Genomic DNA, 20567 nt, shown 5'->3' with positions numbered 1-20567 from the left:
ATCTTTTTGGCTTATTCCCCAGGATTTCCTGACCTCCAAACATTGGGATTCCAAGAGCTAGTCCTTGATGCTCTTCTCTACTCTGTCAGCACTCATTGCCTAGGAGATCACTCTGTTTTCATTTTCTTTTTATTGACTTCAGAGAGGAAGGGAGAGGGAGAGAGATAGAAACATCGTGATGAGAGGAAATCACTGATAGGCTGCCTCCTCCACGCCCCCTACTGGGGATTGAGCACGCAACCTGGGCCTGTGCCTTGACCAGGAATTGGACCATGACCTTCTGGTTCATAGGTCAACACTCAACCACTGAGCCATGCCAGACAGGCTCACGATGAATCATACATTGACCCAACAGTTCCTAACCCCACGCCCAGTTCAGGGTTGTCCATTTAAGTACCTATGACAGATCTTGATTAGGATATCTAATAAACATGCCAACATTGTCCTGTCTTAAAGGGCATTGTGTGCACATGAATGTGAGCATGGATACATACATGCACACACATGCATACACCAATGAAACCATGTTCCTGCTGTGGTTAAAACAATTTTAGTAAATGATGCTGGATCAAGTCAGATCCCTAGGAGTCCGCTTGAATCATTTTTCCTTTACATCCTAACTGGTATCCATTAATAGTGCTATGAATTTAATAATTTATCATCATCTTCTCTATCTATTACCAACTTAGTCATACTAATATCAACATTTTTACCATATATGCCTCTCAGTAAAAATAAAGATGACAGCATCATAGATGCATATATATATATATATATATATATATATATATATATATGATTATATATAATTACTTTATTATTATATTGACAGTGGAATGAGCAGGATTTTAAACTATTTTAATTTGTTTTATTAAAATGATAGAGAATAATAAATAATATAGTCACAAAGTACAAACATCAATAAAGTATGAAAATATCCACACACAAAAAATAATAATAAAGTAGTATAGAAGGTATTCTGGCTCCCAATAAAAGAATTATTAATATTTTAGTGGCAGTCATTTCACTAAAATGACTTCAATGTTTTTGAAAATCTTGGTTTAGTAATTTGAATTTAGAATTAGTCCTCATACCACAGCTTATGTTGTTACTATTTTTAGTGGCTTCCATAGCTCCAAAAATTAATTTTTAACAAGATTCAAATTGTGCAAGTGCATTTTGACTGAGTTTTCTTCATCACGTTCTTTATTTTTGTCAAGTTTATCCATGACTTGTGAGCTTGTTGCTGAAATTAGGGCAGTGCATGTCAACTTCCCTCTGAAATCACTTATCCTTGCAAACTAATCAGAAGGCGGTGCATCTGGATGTTTTTGACACACCAATTCCACGTGGACAAGCTCCTGGAAGAGTTTTAAGCAGGTTAGAAAATTCTATTTCTGGGGTTTTTAATGGCAAAGGAAACAGAGTTTTCAGAAACAAAATCCTACCAAATAAAAACATTTTCAAATACCGATTTCCCAGATGAGCTCTCGGAAGCACACACATTATTTTTTAAGCTGTGATTATCTCATTTTCGGCTCACCCACAACCTCCCCTGAGGGGAGAGGGGCTGAAGTTTGAATCAGTGGTCAATGGCCTCCATAAAAACCCCCGAAGAGGGTGGGGTTGGAAGATCTGCCCTGCTCCAGGACATGCAAGTGGAGGGTGCATCGAAGCTCCGCCCCCTTTCCCCATACCTTGTCCTTTGCATCTGTATGTTCATCTGTATCTCTTATCATCTTTTTATAATAAACCCAGATAAATATAAGCGAATTATTCTCCTGAGTTCTGTGAGCTGCTCTAGCAAATTAATCAAAACCAACGAGGGTATCATTGAAACCTCTCATCTATAGCCAGTTACTCAAAAGCTAAGCTGATGCCTGGCCTGTGTGGTCCAGTAGTTGAGCGTCAACCTGTGAACTGAGAGGTCGTGGTTTGATACCACCGCAGGGCACATGCCTGGGATGCGGGCTCCATCCCCAGTGGGGGTTGTGCAGGAGGCAGCTGATCAATGATTCCCTCTCACTCTCTCATCATTGATGTTTCTATCTCTCTCTCCCTCTCCCTCTGTGAAATCAATAAAAATATATTATATATTAAAAAAAAAAAAGCTGAGCTGATAATTTGGGATTGGAAGAGGCTCTGAAGTGGGAGGGGATCAGAATCATGTGGGACTGAGCCCTTGACCCCAGAGATCTGGCACTATCGCCAGGGAGTTAATTGCAGGACACTCAGCTGTGTCCTGGAGAATTGCCTGGCACAGGAACCACCCCCACACTTTTGATGACCGGAAGTGTCAGAAGTGAAGTGTTTTGAGTGTAGCGGTGTGTGTGAATGGTAAAGGAGACGCACAGAAAGAAAAACTCCTGGGTGGAAAACTGAGTTTTTCCAACTCAGCCTGGTTTGGAATGAGTGTTTAATATACATTGAGGGAAGGGGGTGAACAGAGGCTAGAGGTTCCCCGGGGCCCCGTAATGAAGAGTCCTGGCTTCCCAGCTGCTATGTTTGCATTTTAGCTTCCAAATACAAGTCCCCCAAAGTCTCCCATGGTATTTCTTTGCTAACAGGACAGTGAGACTTGCAATATATTTGTTATTTTGAAGGCCAATGTTAGTGATAAACATTTAATTTAGTGTTTTATTTTAATTTTACTTCCAGCAGAAAAGAAATAACTGCTGTTAAAAGATAGAGAATAAAATGGCTCTTTCCTTTTCCCCAAATATGCTTATAGAAGACACTTGATAATATTCCTTAAAGTTTTCTGTTTTCTGTTGCCTAAAGTAAGGAAACTGTTTTTACCTCATTAACAGATATTGGATTGAGATTTGACCTCATTCAAACTGAGATAGCATGGAATCATTACAAACACACATTAAGGGTCCCATGCCTGCTATTATTCTTCAGTACATGTACCTGGCATTTTCCAACAGGCTTGTCTTGAGAATGTCATGAAAAGAATATCTATGGAGAAAAGTGATTTATCCAATAAAAGGAGCCTGTCTTCCCTTGGCCATATGCTCCCACAGCGAGGTGACTTCGGGAAACTGAGGATGGAATGAGTGTCGTGCACATCAATAAAAGAGACAAAAGAAGTTAGGTAAGACATTTTTCCTTTGCAAGACCATCCTCGCTCACGGCTCTGCCCTTGGCTTTGCAGAAGCCTGGGGTCCCTCTTGCCATGGTCTGTGGATGTGAAGGGAGGGATGCAGCTTGGAGGAGAGAGATGCTGAGTTTGGCACAGCTCAGCGCCATCTGTTCCCTCTTGGAACCCACAGATGTTCTATCCCCAAGCACTGTGGAAGTTCAGGATTAGCATGCTCGGTGCGCCCTCCGAGCCCCACCCAGTGGACTGTCTCTGTGGGTAGCTGTGGCTGAGTGACAAGGAAGGCAGCCCCCCCTGCTGGACCTCAGACAGGGGAGATTTGAGAGGAAAGACTTCTCTGCCTCCTTGAACAGCCCACTTTGCCAAAGAGCACATCTGAGTGACTTGAGCTAAGAAGCAAATTGCGCACCATGGAGAGAGGAGAGTATGGTGGATTGAGCATTGGACAATGAGTCCAAAAGATTTGGCCACTGTTCCTGGCTCGGTCACGAAATCCCTTTGTGACCTTGAGGAGGTCATATAACTTCTTGTGTGTCTTTGCTTTGCTCTTTCTAAATACCGCCAGGGTTTGTTTGTTTATTTTTTAACTCTTCTATACGTTCTAGAAGGATTTTTTTTTTCTGTACCTATTTGATGTTTAGATGTGTAAACTCTTCCAGAATGTCTTAGGGGTCTGATAAGCCCTGTGTACCATCATAAGAAAGAAATAGAAATAGCTAGCTTCAGAATGATGTTAAAACTGTTTTTGGTGTGATTTCTCTTCAAAAGGCATTCTTTAAAAGAAATATAACAAACCACTTATGATGTTTTGACAATCCTCAATGCTTGAGTTTTTGGTGCCTTAAAATGTAAGTATATAGATATAATGGAAATATTGTGCTATTTATTTTTATTATAAATAATTTTTTACTAGTTCATCATGTCTTAATCCTTGCTGTTTATAACAATGTCGTGAAATATAAAAGAAAAAAGCCGTATTGCCTGTCCCCTCAACTGGTTATATTGGGGTTCTGTACCGAAACGTACACTGTGTGAGAGAATACGCCAACCATTCTTGGCTGTTCTATTTAAATTTTCTTACATGTACATGCCGGCACTCTAGTTAGTGATTTAGTCATGTTGCAGTATTTAAAGGGAGGTGAAGGCGTGTGAACAATGATCATGTCTTACCTAGAGCTGTGAAGGAACAATGAGGTTCCTGTCTGAAGCCCTTATTGTGTCATTGTGGTGAATCTTATATGAAATGGATTAACATTGCCAGGGGATATGTGATACAGGAACAGATAATGCTGATTCTTATCTCTAGTAGATCAGGTATCTGACCTCTAGGTTGGCTAGTCTCTACAGAACTAATTTTATAGGATAACAACAGGAGATTTCACCGGAGAAAGTGTAGAATGAGTGTAAGAGCATGGAATTGGGAATAAACTGAGATTAAATCCTGACTCTGTCATATGGGAGCTGTGTGATACTGGCCATTTCACTTAACATCTATCTCCTGGTGCTTGCCTTTTCATGTGTAAAATGTTCGGAATAAATAGTATACTTTCCCCATAAAGCTTTTTGAGGCGATTAAATGAGATGATGCATGCACGTGCCAAGCACAGAGCTACCTAAAGAGTAGCTTTGTGGTGCTTATGGTTGGTTTGATGGCTGAGAGACTCCTTTACTAACTCCCTGTATATAAGGTCTAAGAGCGACTCATTGTTTGATGAAGCACTTATTACATTGTCTTAGGATGGGTTCCCTCAGAAGTAGATGCTGTGATGCATATTGAATGCAAGCAGATGATTTGGTAAATGATCCCAGAAGCATCAGTAGGAGAGGGAGGAAATTAAGGAAGTAAAGGAAGTCAGTGTTCAACATGTTAATGAGCAGGTTACCCTTATGGGTAATTGGATATCTTTCTCATTGCTGACCTGTACAGCTTATGGAATGCTCAGCAGAGGAGTCCCTCGCAAGAAGTGAGGAGATCACGGTATTTCCCTTCTCTGGGGGATAGTAACTTCCATCCTGCTCCGTTTCCTCAGGAGGGAGTTGCAGGAGGATGCTTTGGCAAGTGGAGGAGGGAGGACTGAGCACCATGGTGCCATGCTGAGGCTGGCACATACCACCGTGAATGATGTGTTAATTAACTCACTGGGAGGAAATGCTTTCATGTTGAATATGTGTATCAAATCATCATCATCACTTTAAATATCTTACAATTTTATATGTCAAATATAACTCAATAAAGGTGAAATATTTAAAAAATCTCAGTTAGTATTTGTGATATACAGCATTTTAGAGCAGTTTTAGGTTCACAGCAACACTGAGTGGAAAGTACAGAGGTTTGCCTTACACCCTCTGCTCCCACTCCTGTAAAACCTCCCCATTACCAGTATTTTCCAGAGTGAAGCATTTGCTACAATTAATGAATCTACAGCGAAAAGCCAGTTTTCATCTTAAGTCCATAGTTTACATTACAACCTGGCCAAAGGCTTAGTGGTTGAGTGTCGGCCCTTGAACCAAGAGAACACGGTCTGATTCCCAGTCAGGGCACATGCGCAGGTTGCAGGCTTGATCCCTAGCCAATCAATGATTCTCTCTCATCATTGATGTTTTTACTAGTATATCTCTCTCCCTCTCCCTTCCTCTCTCTGAAATCAATAAAAACATATATTTAAAAGACGCACACATAGTTTACATTATAGTTTTCTGTTGGTGTTGTACGTTCTATTGGTTTTGACACATGTGTAATAACATGTATCCATCATTATGACATCATACAGAATAGCTTCACTGGCCTATGAATCCTCTGTGCTTTGCCATTTTATTCCTTCCACCTCACTAACCCTGACAACCACTGATTTTTCTTTTACCGTATTCATTGTTTTGTCTTTTTTATAACGTTGTATAGTTGATGTAGCCTTTAAGTTTCATCATATATTTTTCATAGCTTGATAGCTAATTTATTTTTAGTGTTGAATAATATTCCATTGTGTAGATGTGCCACAGTTTACTTACCCACTCCCCTATTGAAGAATATCTTGGTTGGTTCCAAGTTTTGGCAATTAGGAAAAAGATTGCTACAAACATTTGTGTGCAGTTTTTGTTTGGACATACGTTTTCAACTCTTTTGGGTAAATATCAAGGAGCACGATTGCTGATTCAGATGGTAAGAGTATGTTTAGCCTTTTAAGAAACCACCAGACTAGCTTCCAAAGAAGCTGTACCATTTTGCATTCCCACCAGCAATGAATGAGAGATCCTATTGCTCCACATCCTTGTCAACATTTGGTGTTGTCTTGTTCTAGATTTTGGCCATTCTAATAGATGTCTAGTGGAATATCATTGTTGTTTTAATTTGCACTTCCCTAATGACATATACTGTGGGTCTTTTCATAAGCACATTTTCAACCTGTGTATCTTCTTTGGTGAGATGTCTATAAAGGCCCTTGACACCCTTTTTAATTGGGATTTTATTTATTTTTGAGTTTTAAGAGTTGTTTGAATGTTTTGAGTCAAATCTTTGCAGGTATATTTTTTGAAAGATTTCTCCCAGCCATTTAATTTTAACAGCAACCTTAACAAGTAGATTTATAATATTTTCCACTTTATGTGGATGAGAGAAAGGCAACCCAAAGATTAGTTGTAAGTTACTTTTCTCAAGGTCCTGCAACCAAGAAGTAGCAGGATTGGGATATGAACCCATGTCTACTAGTATACCCTGTTCATAAAATGAAGTAAAATCTAAATTTATGGGTTTCTATTCCAGAGCTATTTTTAACAACTCTCCAAATACAACTTAAATACAATTAAACATAATTTCTTTAAAAAAGATATGTTCTTATTGATTTTAAAGAGAGAGGAAAGGAGAGGGAGAGAGAAATAGAATCATCGATGAGAGAGAAACATCAACATCAATTGGCTGCCTCATGCACAACCCCTCTTCAGATTGAGCTCACAACCCAGGCATATGCCCTGATCGGAAATCGAACCAACAACCTGTTGGTGCATGGGCTGAAGCTCAACCACTGAGCCACATTGGCCGAGCAAAACATAATTGCTTTTTTAGACGATATTTACTCATATATGTTCAATATGTGAAAATCTGCCTCTTCATAGAGATGTATTTTTAAACTACATAATATACAATCAAATATAAAATTTTAGAAACAAACTTTTAGAAATCTTTGAAGGAAGAATAAAAAACAAATCCTGTCTATGAACTAAAAGTTCTGGGAATGGAGGAACACAATTTTATGTGCTTATAGCAATTAAGGGAGGCCAACAGAATGGCATTTAAATGCAGAATTGCTCTGTAATATGGCTGCAGGGGAATCTGCCTGCAGTTGGTGAACGGGAGCCAATGGTGATTAATAGGTGGTGCCATGATCCTTGAACGTCTGGTCCCACTTCAATACAGCAGACATCCAGGTTCAATATCAGCTTTATTAACTTGTGTGTTTTGTTTTTTTTTTAAAAAAAAAACCTAATTAGATTCACAGCATAAAGCTGTTAGAGCCCAAGATGTTTAAGAACATGGAGGCATGGCCACTGTGAGCTTTTCAGCTCTGCTCATTCAATCTGGGAAACAAATCAAGAAGCAGTGTGTCTACAGATGTGACAGAATCTGTTAAATACGCAAAGTGGAAAACATAGGGCGACCCCTGCCTGCAGAGTTTTGTTGATATAAGTGGTCAAGTACCAGGATCATAAGTTGCAGGTCTAGGGTCAGACAGGCTGCGGTGACAGCACGGCTGACTCTGTGGGAACTTATGCAGGTTATGGGGTGTCTATAAAAAAGAACTGAGGGTAGTTCCTATATCAGAGTTAGGGATAGAGTTAGGGTTATGCCTAAACAGGGACTCACACAGTCTCCCATTTCAGCAGTGGGATTAATCACAAGCCTATTGATGGTCACCCTACATCTTCATATTTTAAGGGCTTTTGTGTGTGTGTGTGTTTTGTGTGAGCTATAGGGAATTAATCTCATTGTACATATTATGTGAGCCCGGCCAGTATGGTTCTGTGGTTGAGCATCGACCTATGAACCAGGAGGTCATGGTTCAATTCCCCATCAGGGCACATGCTTGGGTTGCAGGCTCAATCTCTGGTGAGGGTTGTGCAGGAGGCAGCTGAGCAATGGTTCTCTCTCATCATTGATGTTCCTATCTCTCTCTCTCCCTCTCCCTTCCTCTCTGAAATCAATAAAAATATATTTTTTTGAAATAAGAATGTGAGACCCAGGGAGGGATTATAACTTTGGAAAGGTCAGACAATTTGTTAACAAGAGTAGTTTATAAACGTTTATTTTTCCTATCTCCCGCAGTAATTAATGCCATGTTTTAATTATACTTCTTGCTGCATAAATGTCAGCTGATTACTAAAATAATTCCTGCCTTTAACTTATTAATATTATTTTGTGGGTTTGTTATATCGTCCTGGTTATTTCTGGTGTGATGTAATAATGTTAATTAGTGTACTGTTTTCAGAGAGAAAAAAATCACTAAAGATGAATGTAATTGGAAAGCATATCACATTTTAGGCTGGTTATTAGATTAAACTTCATCTTATACTTCATTTTTAGTGTTTATTTTCCTTCCAAATAAGTTCTGAAATTGAGTGCTAATGATTAAAAGAACAAGGGCTCAGTGTATTTACTACTTTTCTACAAGCAATCATAAATATAAACTGCTTATTTAAAGTACCTAAGTTCCGCCCTGGCCGGTTTGGCTCAGTGGAGAGAGCGTCAGCCTGCGGACTGAAGGGTTCCAGGTTCGATTCTGGTAAAGGGCATGTGCCTTGGTTGCGGGCACATCCCCGGTGGGGGGTGTGCAGGAGGCAGCTGATCGATGTTTCTAACTCTCTTTCCCTCTCCTTTCCTCTCTGTAAAAAAAATCAATAGAGTATATTTAAAAAAAATTAAATAAAATACCTAAGTTCCATTTATGTTTTTTAAACTGACAACAACGGGCAGACTCCCTAGTTTATTCCACCTCGTAATTCACCTTATCTCCGCTTTGACCTCCTGCCACCCTTTATGAGAAACCAAAAGGTATCTTTTATACAATTATTTTTTCACAGCAAGTCAGGCTAGAAACTTATTAGTGTGGATGGAATGTTTTTTTTATGTGAAAGTCAGGTGCTGACGAAGTGAAGGAAGGAGAAGAAAGAACATTCCCAGAGTATTTTCTGTGTGTGTCTGAGACCCGAATACAGGATTTATTTGAATCTTTTTCCGTAACTGATGGTGTAGTTTTTCGTTTCTATGAAGAATTGATGCACATTCTCTGTCATATAATTTTTAATATTCCAACATCTTTTAAAGTGTAAATTCACTGAACTAACTTGTAAAGAAATATAAAATATAGCGTATTGTATGTATGCGCTATGCAATATGAATTTACATGCAATTTTTATTTGATAGTTAAAATTTTTTGGTTAAGTAATATTCACCGCATACATAATGGGACCTATTTATTTAAACACGCATGCATTTTATTTGCACTTGTGAAAATAAGGTGTGCCTAAATCAGGGAATAGTTCATTGAAAAGATAAGCAACAATCACAATTTAGGGAAATTTAACAAAGTTACACAATTCATTATGGCCTCATATTTAACCTGGAGTGTCAGGTGGCAAAAAAGGAAATAGAAGAGCATTTAGGTGAATTCATTGTTATTAGTAAGTAGGAAACATGCCATTACTTTGGTGTAGGCAATGCTTTTCCTGGACTGAATTTCTCACCTATAACTTCAATTAAAAGCAGGTTATTAGTGGACTATCTTGTGTATTTTTTTTGACAAATCAAGTACATTTTGTAATAAAGATAATTACAAAAGATGGAAATATATTTTAAAAAATAAATAAGTAAATGCTCCTCTAATGAAAACATATTTCAATATGTTTAATAGTCAAGTAAAATATCTGAAGTATTTTTATTCCATGACCCTTTTGAGGCTCTGTATTTAAAATATGCACTGAATTGTTTTTTGTTTTTCATGGAATGATCTCGTTTTGACATTACAGCGGTGTATCTGTGAAGAGTGTAAGTTTTCACTGTTCAGTGACTGCTGTTACATAAAATGCAAATGCAAGTTTATCTAAATGCAGCAATTAGCATAAATATGGTTCACTGTAGTATGCTTTGGGGGAAAAGTAAACATATAAAGAAGTAAATTTACATTGATTGGCTCAGAGGTACCTCTTGTAATGTGAAAACAATTCAAAACCATTTCCCCTATAATTCAAGTGTTCAGAATGTGGTTCGGTGCAATAGAATTAATGTAATGTACATGGCATTTTAAATTCATTTCAAAGTGGCAGTACATATTATTGAACTGCCACTAAAACAATCAGCCACAAATTTTTATAAGATGCCTTTGTAGTAGTTCCTGAGAAGATTTAATATTACTGAATCCTTAGCCCAATAAATTATTCCCAAATTATGGAATGGAAAAAGGAAAAGAAAAAGTTGAAAAATAACTCCAGATCTGAAACATGGGCCATATTCCCTAAATATTGGCTGGGTGAATGAATGATTTAATGAATGAATGGATGCACAAATGGTTTTTCTCTTATTAGTCAGCACACTGTCCTGAGAACGACCAAGACTGCTAACAGACCTGAACACACAATACAATGTACATATGATGTATTATAGAATTGTACACCTGAAGTCTATATAATTTTATTAACCTATGGCACCCCAGTAAATTCAATAAAAGATTACAAGCTAGGATAAACTCTTGCATTAGTGAAATTTCTGTGCCCCAGTGCAAGTCAAAAAACCCAGGGGGATATAAGCAAATATTTACTTCTGTTGAGCAAAGTGTGAGCCAAAGATTAGGCTCTGCCAAAGACTAGAGACAAGGAACATTACAGATAATTTGCATTCATTCATTCCATCCGCAAATTTAGGTGCTGGAAACGAGACAGGTGGACACCATCAAGGCTTGATTGTAAATATTACTTGGATTGAGCAAAGCCCTAGCATTGTGTCTTACCTTTTATTAGAAAACATTGTTTATGAATATGTTATGGCAACTATCCTTCCTTCCTTCCTTCCTCCCTTCCTTCCTTCCTTCCTTCCTTCCTTCCTTCCTTCCTTCCTTCCTTCCTTCCTTCCTTCCTTCCTTCCTCCCTCCCTCCCTTCCTCCCTTCCTCCCTATTCTCTATGTGTTTATGTCATAAAAATTTGTATTGGAGGATAGGGTAGGTTATACAGGAATATACTAGTAATACATTTACTCAGTTGTTTTGTTTGTTTGTTTCCCCTTTGATTTATTTATAGGTTCAGTGCATGTTGTCTGGGTCTTTGCTCAGACTCAGCGGTGCTTCCATCTTGGGTTTTGCTAACTGATGGGAAGAACAGGAGGGAGGGCCGGGCATCCACTCCTATGTGTCAGCAAACCAAAAAATAACACTGGCCACTTCCACTTGCCTAAAGTTGACCATCATTTCCATTGTTCTAGGCATTTTTATTGTTTTATGGAAATCGAACACTAGTCACTTAAGGTTCATTTGAATGTTGTGTTTTGTTATATTATCACTAGAGGCCCAGTGCACAACATTTGTGCACTGGGGGGTGGGGGGTCCCTCAGCCCGGCCTGTGCCCTCTCTCAGTCTGGGACCCCTTGGGGGATGTCTGACTGCTGGAACGGCTTATGCGGGCAGTCAGACACCCCCTGAGGGGTCCTTAGCACTGCTACTGCACTTGCCAGCTGTGAGCCCAGCTTCTGGCTGAGCAGCGCTCCCCCTGTAGGAGCGCACTGACCACCAGGGGGCAGCTCCTGCATTGAGCATCTGCCCCCATTGGTCAGTGTGTGTCATAGTGACTGATGGTTCTGCTGTTCAGTCGATTTGCATATTAGGGTTTTATTATATAGGGTGAAATTCCAGGTGTATTGCCTTGTGGTTAGAGAGTGTCATGTACACTGTTGGAATTTTAGTATTTGTTGAAATCATGGCCTTGTACATATAGATAGATGTCTGCCTATGTGCATTCTCTAATCATTGAGAGATTCTTCTGTTGAAGTCTTAAGTTCAACCTTGGCAATTGTTTTGTTTTCTTACTAGAAAGGTGAGCCATCATCTCGCACTCTGAAAGTTGTCTATCCATCACTCTGATTCAGGATGTATAATCATCTCCCCCTGTGACTCAAAGTACTCCCTAGTTTTTAGCATACTGACTAAGACAGCCACATAATTAAATATTAAAGTGTGTTCCTCTTTATGTTACTTGATAGTAGAAGTTTTTTCTTAAATTTACAAATGATGAAACTGAGTCTCAGAGCAGAGAGATGTGCTGCTTAATATAAAAGTCGATCTATTTGACTCCAAACCTCTGCACTAATAATACATAAAAATTAATCTGACAAGATGATATTTATTAAATTTCTCTGCATTTCAAACTCAGAAGGAAATTAATATTGATTTTCTTTAATAATCTTTTAATATATGTCTCAATTTGAGTATGCATGTTTCCCTTAGCCAATTTAACTTCAACATTCATTTCATTTTAATTCAGTAATAAACATGATTAAATTTACTATACTACATGGATTGTTGTAAAACACGCATTTTAGTCAAATTAATGTGACGAGGATGCAAAAGAGACTACCAAGTCAAATCAAAATATGCCATAATATTTCATCACATCCTAAATATTTCATGTTCTAGATATATTAGTGTAGGATTAAATGTCTCAATATCATCATCATATAACAAATCTCTTTATATTTCTTTGAATCTAGGGCAGTGATAAAATTACATAATCAAAAACATCTTAATTATAAAAAGAGGATATTACTATTGAATTAAAATGATTTATGTATTCTTGGTAACTTTTAAATAGTTAATAGAAGAAGAATTTTTTTTTTTGTTTAAAGTATTACATATGTCTCCTATTTCTCCCAGAAGAAGAATTTTTCAGGGAACTATGATTACCTAATTTGTAACCATTCAATATTAGTTGGAAAATATAAATTTCCTTCTCTGAACACACACACACACACACACACACACACACACACACACACAGACATCAAATCCTTAATGTTTAAACATGTGTAATGGAGTCAGGACCTTTGCTTTAAAGTATTTACATTTCTGTTGCACTTAGAATTCATCAAAATCATTTTTATTCTGATTTTATATATCTTTAGAACGTCATGCTTTTAAAAAACTAAAGTCTAAAATGTATGGAATTTTTTAAGATAAGTAATAAAAAAATAGATGGTATAACACACATATTTTCTAAAATTTCAAAGTAATGTCTATAAAATAAGAAAGAGATATGCATATAAAATAATTATAATTATACAAAAATATATTTTTACATTTTAAATTGTTTTTCTACATGGTGGATTGCTCAACTGTAGTTTCAAATGAGACAGACAACCACAGGCTGTTGAGTATTATTAAGGTAGAATTGTGAAGATTTACTTGCAATTTCTCAACTGTTCTTAGGGATAACAAGCACCTTGACACAATGTGAGCTTTTGGCTCATTTTGCTGCTATTCCCTTATTTCTATGTGATTCCTATACTTCCAATATCATATGTGCAAACACAGTGTCTTAATATTTTCCTCTCATCTCTACTAAGACCCTGCCTTTCATAAGCATGGTGAAAATACATCTCTCTGTGAACATTAGGAAAAGCAGATACAAGAATCTTTTGAAGTATCTTTGAACCCCTCTGTAAATATAAATTTCAAAATTAAAAGGCTAAAAATAAATACAAGATGGTGACGTCAGGAAAATGGTGGGGAAGGCCGGTTCAAGGTCCCATCTGCCCATAGAAACATCAAAAATATAATAAAAAGCTGTCAGAACTAACTTTGTCAGAAGTTTGTTAAGCAAAGGTTTACAGCAGCCAAGTGAACACTGAACCAAAAAAGAAGCTCCATGCAAAGTATAGAAAGTGCCCGAGCTGTGTGGATCAGTGGTTGAGCATTGACCCATGAACCAGGAGGTCAAGAGTCGAGTTCAGTCAGGCCACATGCGTGAGTTTCAGGCTCAATCCCTATTAGGGGGCTGATTGACAATTCTCTCTCCTCATTGATGTTTCTGTCTCACTCTCCTTCTCCCTTCCACTCTAAAATCCATAGAAAGGTATTTTCAAAAAGGGGCATAGAAAGTATTGTGGAACTTCTACGTGTCCTTGCTTCAACCTCCCCCCACTCTCATGGTGTCAGTCTTGAAAATGGCAGCCCACATTGCCAGGGTGGGATCCTGATTCGTGGTTCTAGGGGAAGCAGAGCAAACCTTCCTCACAGATCATTGTGGTGACTCTTTCAACTTCTGGAGGGGGAGAGGCAGGGCTCCCTGAAAGATGGAGGCGAGGCTCTTGCCTTTGTTTCATTTATCTTAGAACTCATTGCAGGAAAGCAGTGGGCATTTCTTGAAAAGCTGTAAGATGAACCAACAACTCATAGATGCCAGGGGCAACCAGTTATGAATGAGACATGCGATAGACTGCACAAGAGCTGTAGAGTACTTTGGGATGCTAGGGAAAGCTGTGGTAAACATTTAGTGAATGTGGTGTTATTATGTAAAACTAGAGGCCTGGTGCACAAATTCGTGCACAAGGTGGGGTTGCTCAGCGTGGCCTTTGGGGATTGGGCTGAAACTGGCAGTCCAACGCCACCTGCTGCTTCTGCCTGCCACTCCCACTCATCCCGCCCCGCTGCGCCTGCCGCGGGCTTGCACCCAGTCAGTCCTGATCAGGAGAGGCTTGTGCGCCACCACCGCAGTGGCACCCGCCAGCCTTGAGCACTGCGTCTGGCGCCCATCCTGAGGGCGGCGGGGTAGGTGGGACACCATCAGCCCTCTGGGTGGGCAGTGGGATGCCCTTGCAGGTCCTGGATCCAGATCCATCCCCCTGAAGTTTGCGCAGGTTGTCAGGAGCCACCTGGCAGTTGCTTTTATATAGTTTCTTTCTTGGGGAGCATCTAGGGAGGGTGGGCAGCCCTGGTGCCAAAGCCAACCTCCAGGAGGCTAGCAGCGCTGTCAGGATCATGCTGGCTGCGCTGGTCTGTTGGTGACTGGTCTGTTCTCCAGAGATTGGACCTGCAGGACTGCTGAGGGAGTGAATGGCTGCCAATGGGCTGGTGGGCCACTGGATGGGTTAGTCAGCTGAGCTGCGCACTCCCGCTGTGGGAGCGCACTGACTACCAAGGGGCAGCGCCTGCATTAAGTGTATGCCCCCTGGTGGTCAGTGTGCGTCATTGCAACTGGTCGATCGGTTGATCGGTCGTTCGGTCACTTAGGCTTTTATCTATCTCTAGATAAGGGTTACTTGAACACAAGCACAGTGATATCACTCCAGTCTGATAACCAAGAGGGGTACTCAGTGACTAAAGGGACAGGGGTCATAGGCAGGGTGGACATGCTGGACATGGGGATGACTCATGTCCCAGGAATGAGGAACAGGATGGTGCAAGATTCTATGCTCCTCAGAATGGTGTGTGTTATTATGCTAAGCAAAATAAGTCAGTCAAACAAAAAGGACAAATAGCACATGATCTCACTTATATGTGGAATCTAATGAACAAAATAAACTGACAGACAAAATAAGACCATAGACATGGGAGCATGGGGCAGACTGACAGATCTCAGAGGGAAGGTGGGAGGGAGGGTGGGAAGTGATGAACCAAAGAACTTGTCTGCATATACGCATAGTCCAGGGACACAGATAATAGACAGGTGAAAGCCTGCGTAGGGTGGGAGCCGGGTGGAGGGGGAAGTGGGGGACATCTGTAATGCTCTCAGCAATAAAATACATTTTTAAAAAGAATGTTGTGTCATTCACAAGAAGGGAAGTAATGAGTCAGTTATTATGTAAATCCAGCGCAATGCTGGGCAGAGACTTAGAAACCAAATTGCCAAGTTCAAGTGAGAGGCTTTAAAATCCGTGTGATCAGGACTGCAGTTCGCTGAACTCATTCTTATTGAGTATGTTTGCTGTGCATTGGGGTGTGCAGATGCAGCAGACAGGGCCAACATGTTAATATCTTAGTGCAGCTCTGGCTTTGTTACAAGTGTGAAACCAGAGAGAGAGAGAGAGAGAGAAAAGAAAGAGAGAGTTCAGTCACCCCCTAATTTCTTGTTCATGCTCTTTATGAATTTTGTACTTTTTCCTAAAAGAATTAATAAAGCTCCAGCTATTCTTATAACTATGCAACATGTTTAGAAAACTTTCAATGCCATCTTACCACGTGTTACCACTGAAAACACACACTCACATTCACTTACATTGTTTTAATGTTTTTTTTCTTGAGATGTTACAGGGCGTGTGATCATGTAATCTTGTTTGATTTATGAGGACTTGATGCACCACTGATCAAAATAAACCAAAAAAGGTCATTAAGAATATGACATAAGGCACGGGTTTTGCACTATCTCCTAGGACAAAAGAAGCAAGAGCTGTTTTCCTAGCATCTCTGAAAGTACAGAAAGCAACTGCCACAGCCACAGCACCCTTACTAGTTATCAAAGGATATATTGGCTATTATACGCTCTTTCATATACTCCTGGGCACCATCCCTTCACAGGAGTGGTCCTTGTAACTTGTTATTAATAAGCAGAGGGAGTGATTATAGAGTCTATTGGAAATGAAATCAAAGAAAACAGGGGCAAAAATCTGCCCCCGAAAACAAACAAATAAACACACACACACACACACACACACACACACACACACACACACACCTACCTTTCAGTGACTTCCTAGAGTTCAAGGAATATACAAAGCCATCTCATACTGTTGTGTTAGGTGATTTTGATATAAATTCTCTACTATCCACTATTCTATACTAATTATCTGGGAACTCAGAGACATTCAGAGCCCCCTCCTTAGAATTCTCTTTGGTCCCTATTATTTGCTTATTTGCTTGTTTGTTTGTTTGCTTGTTTGTTTGTTTGTGGTGCCATGCCTTTAACAACCTCTCGACACTTTTGAAAATTTTGCTCCAGCACAATGTTGTTTTCTGTATTTTTTTAAGTCTCTGAAAATGGCATTTCAGCAATTTAATTTAATTAAATATCTCTATATAGAATTTCAGGAATAGGTGATTCAAAAGTATATAAATTAGTCATAAATGGTGAAGAAGCATTTTCTTGCCCCCCTTGTCTTCTCTACACAGTGGACTTATTGATTCAGGAAATAAACAAGCAATCAAACATTTTAGATCAATATTTTTATGAGTATATTTTAAAGCTGTGTGAAAGGAAAAATACCCTCAGTGTAGCACTTTATACCAAGAATCAATCAATCTCTCTCTCTCTCTCTCTCTCTCTCTCTCTCTCTCTCTCTCTCTCTCTCTCTCTCTCTCTCAATCCTAATCTGAGAATAGGTTGAGAGGGAGAGGGAGAGAGAGAATGAGAAAGAGAGACAGAGACATCGATGTGAGGGAGAAACATTGATTGGTTGACTTTCACATGTGCCCTGAACTGAGGTCAAACTGGCAACCTTTCAAGGCATAAGATGATGCTCACCCAACTGAGCCACTCTGGCTGGGCAAGAATAAACTATTTCGATGTTTTTACTCCCATCCTATAATAAGAAAACCTGGACACGGGAAGTTTGATGACTTTTCCTGGACACATAAGTGAACTGGGTGCATATTTCAGGGCAAACTACTGAAATATGGAGGGATGGGATGTTCAGAGAGATACAGCAACTGATAACTGTTTAACCGGAACAGAAGTTGCTGGAGCCTTACAACGGTGGGAACACTTACTAGCCAATCATAATTTTGACCAATTGCTGGAGTCTGAATGTGGATTAGGCTGATAGTGAGAACCTCTGGGAAGCCACCGTTTAAGAAGGACCTTTGAACTTTGGTGGATTTTCTCTCTAGGTTCTTACCATGAAGAACCGGCACCCTGGTGAGAAGAGTAATTATTTGTAAGATATACTCCGAGCCTTCTCCACAACAAAGAATTGCTCTTCAGAAGAAAGACTTCCTGAGCTATATCCCTGTGGGGGGAAGAGCTACCCTCCCAGGCCAGACCCCTCCAGCTTTTCTGGCCCATCTAACAGGGCATCTTAAGTAGTGCTAGGGCTTTTAGAAATTATAGTGGAAACACTGCAGCTGGGGGCAGGGGTAGGGAACAAGGGAAAACATACCAAAATCTGTAACCCTAGACTCTAGGGATCATTCATGAAGGTCATACCCGAGATACAGGCTCCGTAAAGACCTGAGATTTAACTGGAGGATTATGGGATGTTACTGATCCCCAAGCTTTGCCTCCACACCCAGCTGGCTCTGGTATAATCACAGGGGTTATAGCTGATAGGCCTGTACAACCCAGAATCTCTCTGGAGAGGAGCATTAGGCAGGATGGGTGACTTATCCCTTGGGGTCCAGCCCGTGAAAGAATCCTGTCATATGAAACAATCGGCAAAAGTAAGACCCCCATTGTCCTCTCTGTGCCTTGAGACTTTCTTTTTAAAAAGACCTTCTTAGAGGCTTTTTCTTTTCTTAAAGGAGCAATTGTGGATGTTTGATGAGCTCTTATAACTGTGGCTCCCTTCCACGCTCCCCAACATGTTTTACCATCATGCAGTCAACAGTGAAATGTATAAATGCCCATCAAGGATCCTTGTATTGTGAAAATTGCCACAGAAGACAAGCAATTATGTGGGGGAGTGCATTAAGTAGCACTGTTTTGGTTACTTTCAGAGCCTCGGCTTTATTCCGAGTGTTGAACTCAATTTGCATTGTACTCAGAACATTGATCATCACTGGCCCGAGTAAATATTTATTTGGATCGTCTCAGGAGGCAATCGCAGGGGTCATATTTTAACTCCTCGTGCAGGCGAAAGGAAACGTCGGGTAGGTATTTTGGCTGGCCTCTGCCATTACAAAATAGACTCTGGCGGGTGTGGAATGATCAGAGCATATGAGAAGGGGCCTTGTAAACACGAAATTGCGTCACAGGCATATTGTACTGGCTTTATCTCGTGTGATCATCCAAACAGTGGAGAGAAGGACAACAGTTGTATCATCTTTAGGGGCTGGTAAGGGAAGGCACAGAGATATGAGACTTGTCTGCGTTCCCATGGCTAAGAAGAAGCTCACAGCACCTTGACTTTAGACACCGATAAAGGGAGAAAGAAGATGTGCTATATACTTATAGTTAAATATTATTCAGCTTGCCCGGCTAGTGTGGCTCAGTGGTTGAGTGGCAACCTATGAACCAGGAGGTCAGGGTTTCATTCCCGGTCAGGGCACATGCCCAGCTTGCAGGCTGGATCCCAAGTAGAGGGTGTGCAGGAGGCAGCCGATCAATGATTCTCTCTCATCATTGATGTTTCTATCTCTCTCCCTTTCCCTTCATCTCTGAAATCAATAAAAATATATTTTTAAAAAAAACCACACAACACTGAACCTTCAGTGTACCCATGTCCAAAGGCCTCTACTGTGTGTTCACAGAGCACTTTGGTCATGAATAAATTTTCTAATTGTTGTGCTATTACAGATTGGATCTTCTAGTAAGCTCGGAACTTCTACAAGGTAGCCGCCAAAGCTACCGACCTCTTCATCTAGCATCTGATGGATTTATTAAATATCTCCTCAATTCAAGAAGGGGGTTACCTGCTCCTGAATTCCCCCACGGGCAAGTTTGAACTCAGAGTTACTAAAGCGTTTCCAGGGTATTTAGAATGGAAATGGCATTCATCAGTCACTCCACACACACACATATAAAATGAGATAGTATTAGAATGCTCATTTTACAGATGGGGGAAACAGGCGTTAAAGAAATAATCTAAGTTGCTCTATTTACACAATTCATACCTAGTGAAAAATGGACACTAGGCAAGCTGATTCAGAGTAAATTACATCTTCATATATAGGGTGCCCACCCCCCCCAAAAAAAGTATACACACTTTCACAGTTGATAACTCACTTAATTTTCACTCATTTTTCAGCTTTAGTAAACACTGACTCTATAACCATTCAAAGTGTGTATACATGTTTTGGGACACTTTATATATAAACTTTTCATCTTTCAGCATAATTATTTTCCATGAACTGCCTTAATTGATGTAGAACTTATTATTACCAACAACTATAAGACTTTTACAAATGAAGACCTATGTTAACTAGACTTAATGTGGCGACCATTTCACAGTATATATGTTTATGGATCAGAATGTTGTATACCTGAAGCTAATGTAATGTTATATGTCAATTATATCTCAATTAAAACAAATACCCAGAGAAGTGACTTGCCCAAAGTCATATTCCTAGTGTGAGTGCAGGAACCATCACTTTATTTTTATCTTCTCTGAATCGAAATCCTAGGCTTTTTGTACATGCCATATCCTTAGTGGTAAGCATTTTATTGTCCAAAGCATTATCATTGATAGATATACAAATATAATACAGTACTTAGTCTTGCAGAACTCACAGTGTAATATGTCTGCATGCAATCACTTTTCTATGTGAATATGATGAGTGTGTGTGT

The sequence above is a fragment of the Myotis daubentonii genome, chromosome 15, assembly GCF_963259705.1.
Source record: "Myotis daubentonii chromosome 15, mMyoDau2.1, whole genome shotgun sequence".
Taxonomy (NCBI): Eukaryota; Metazoa; Chordata; class Mammalia; order Chiroptera; family Vespertilionidae; genus Myotis; species Myotis daubentonii.
The sequence above is the reverse complement of the archived record's forward strand: the minus strand, read 5'-3'. Positions refer to the sequence as shown.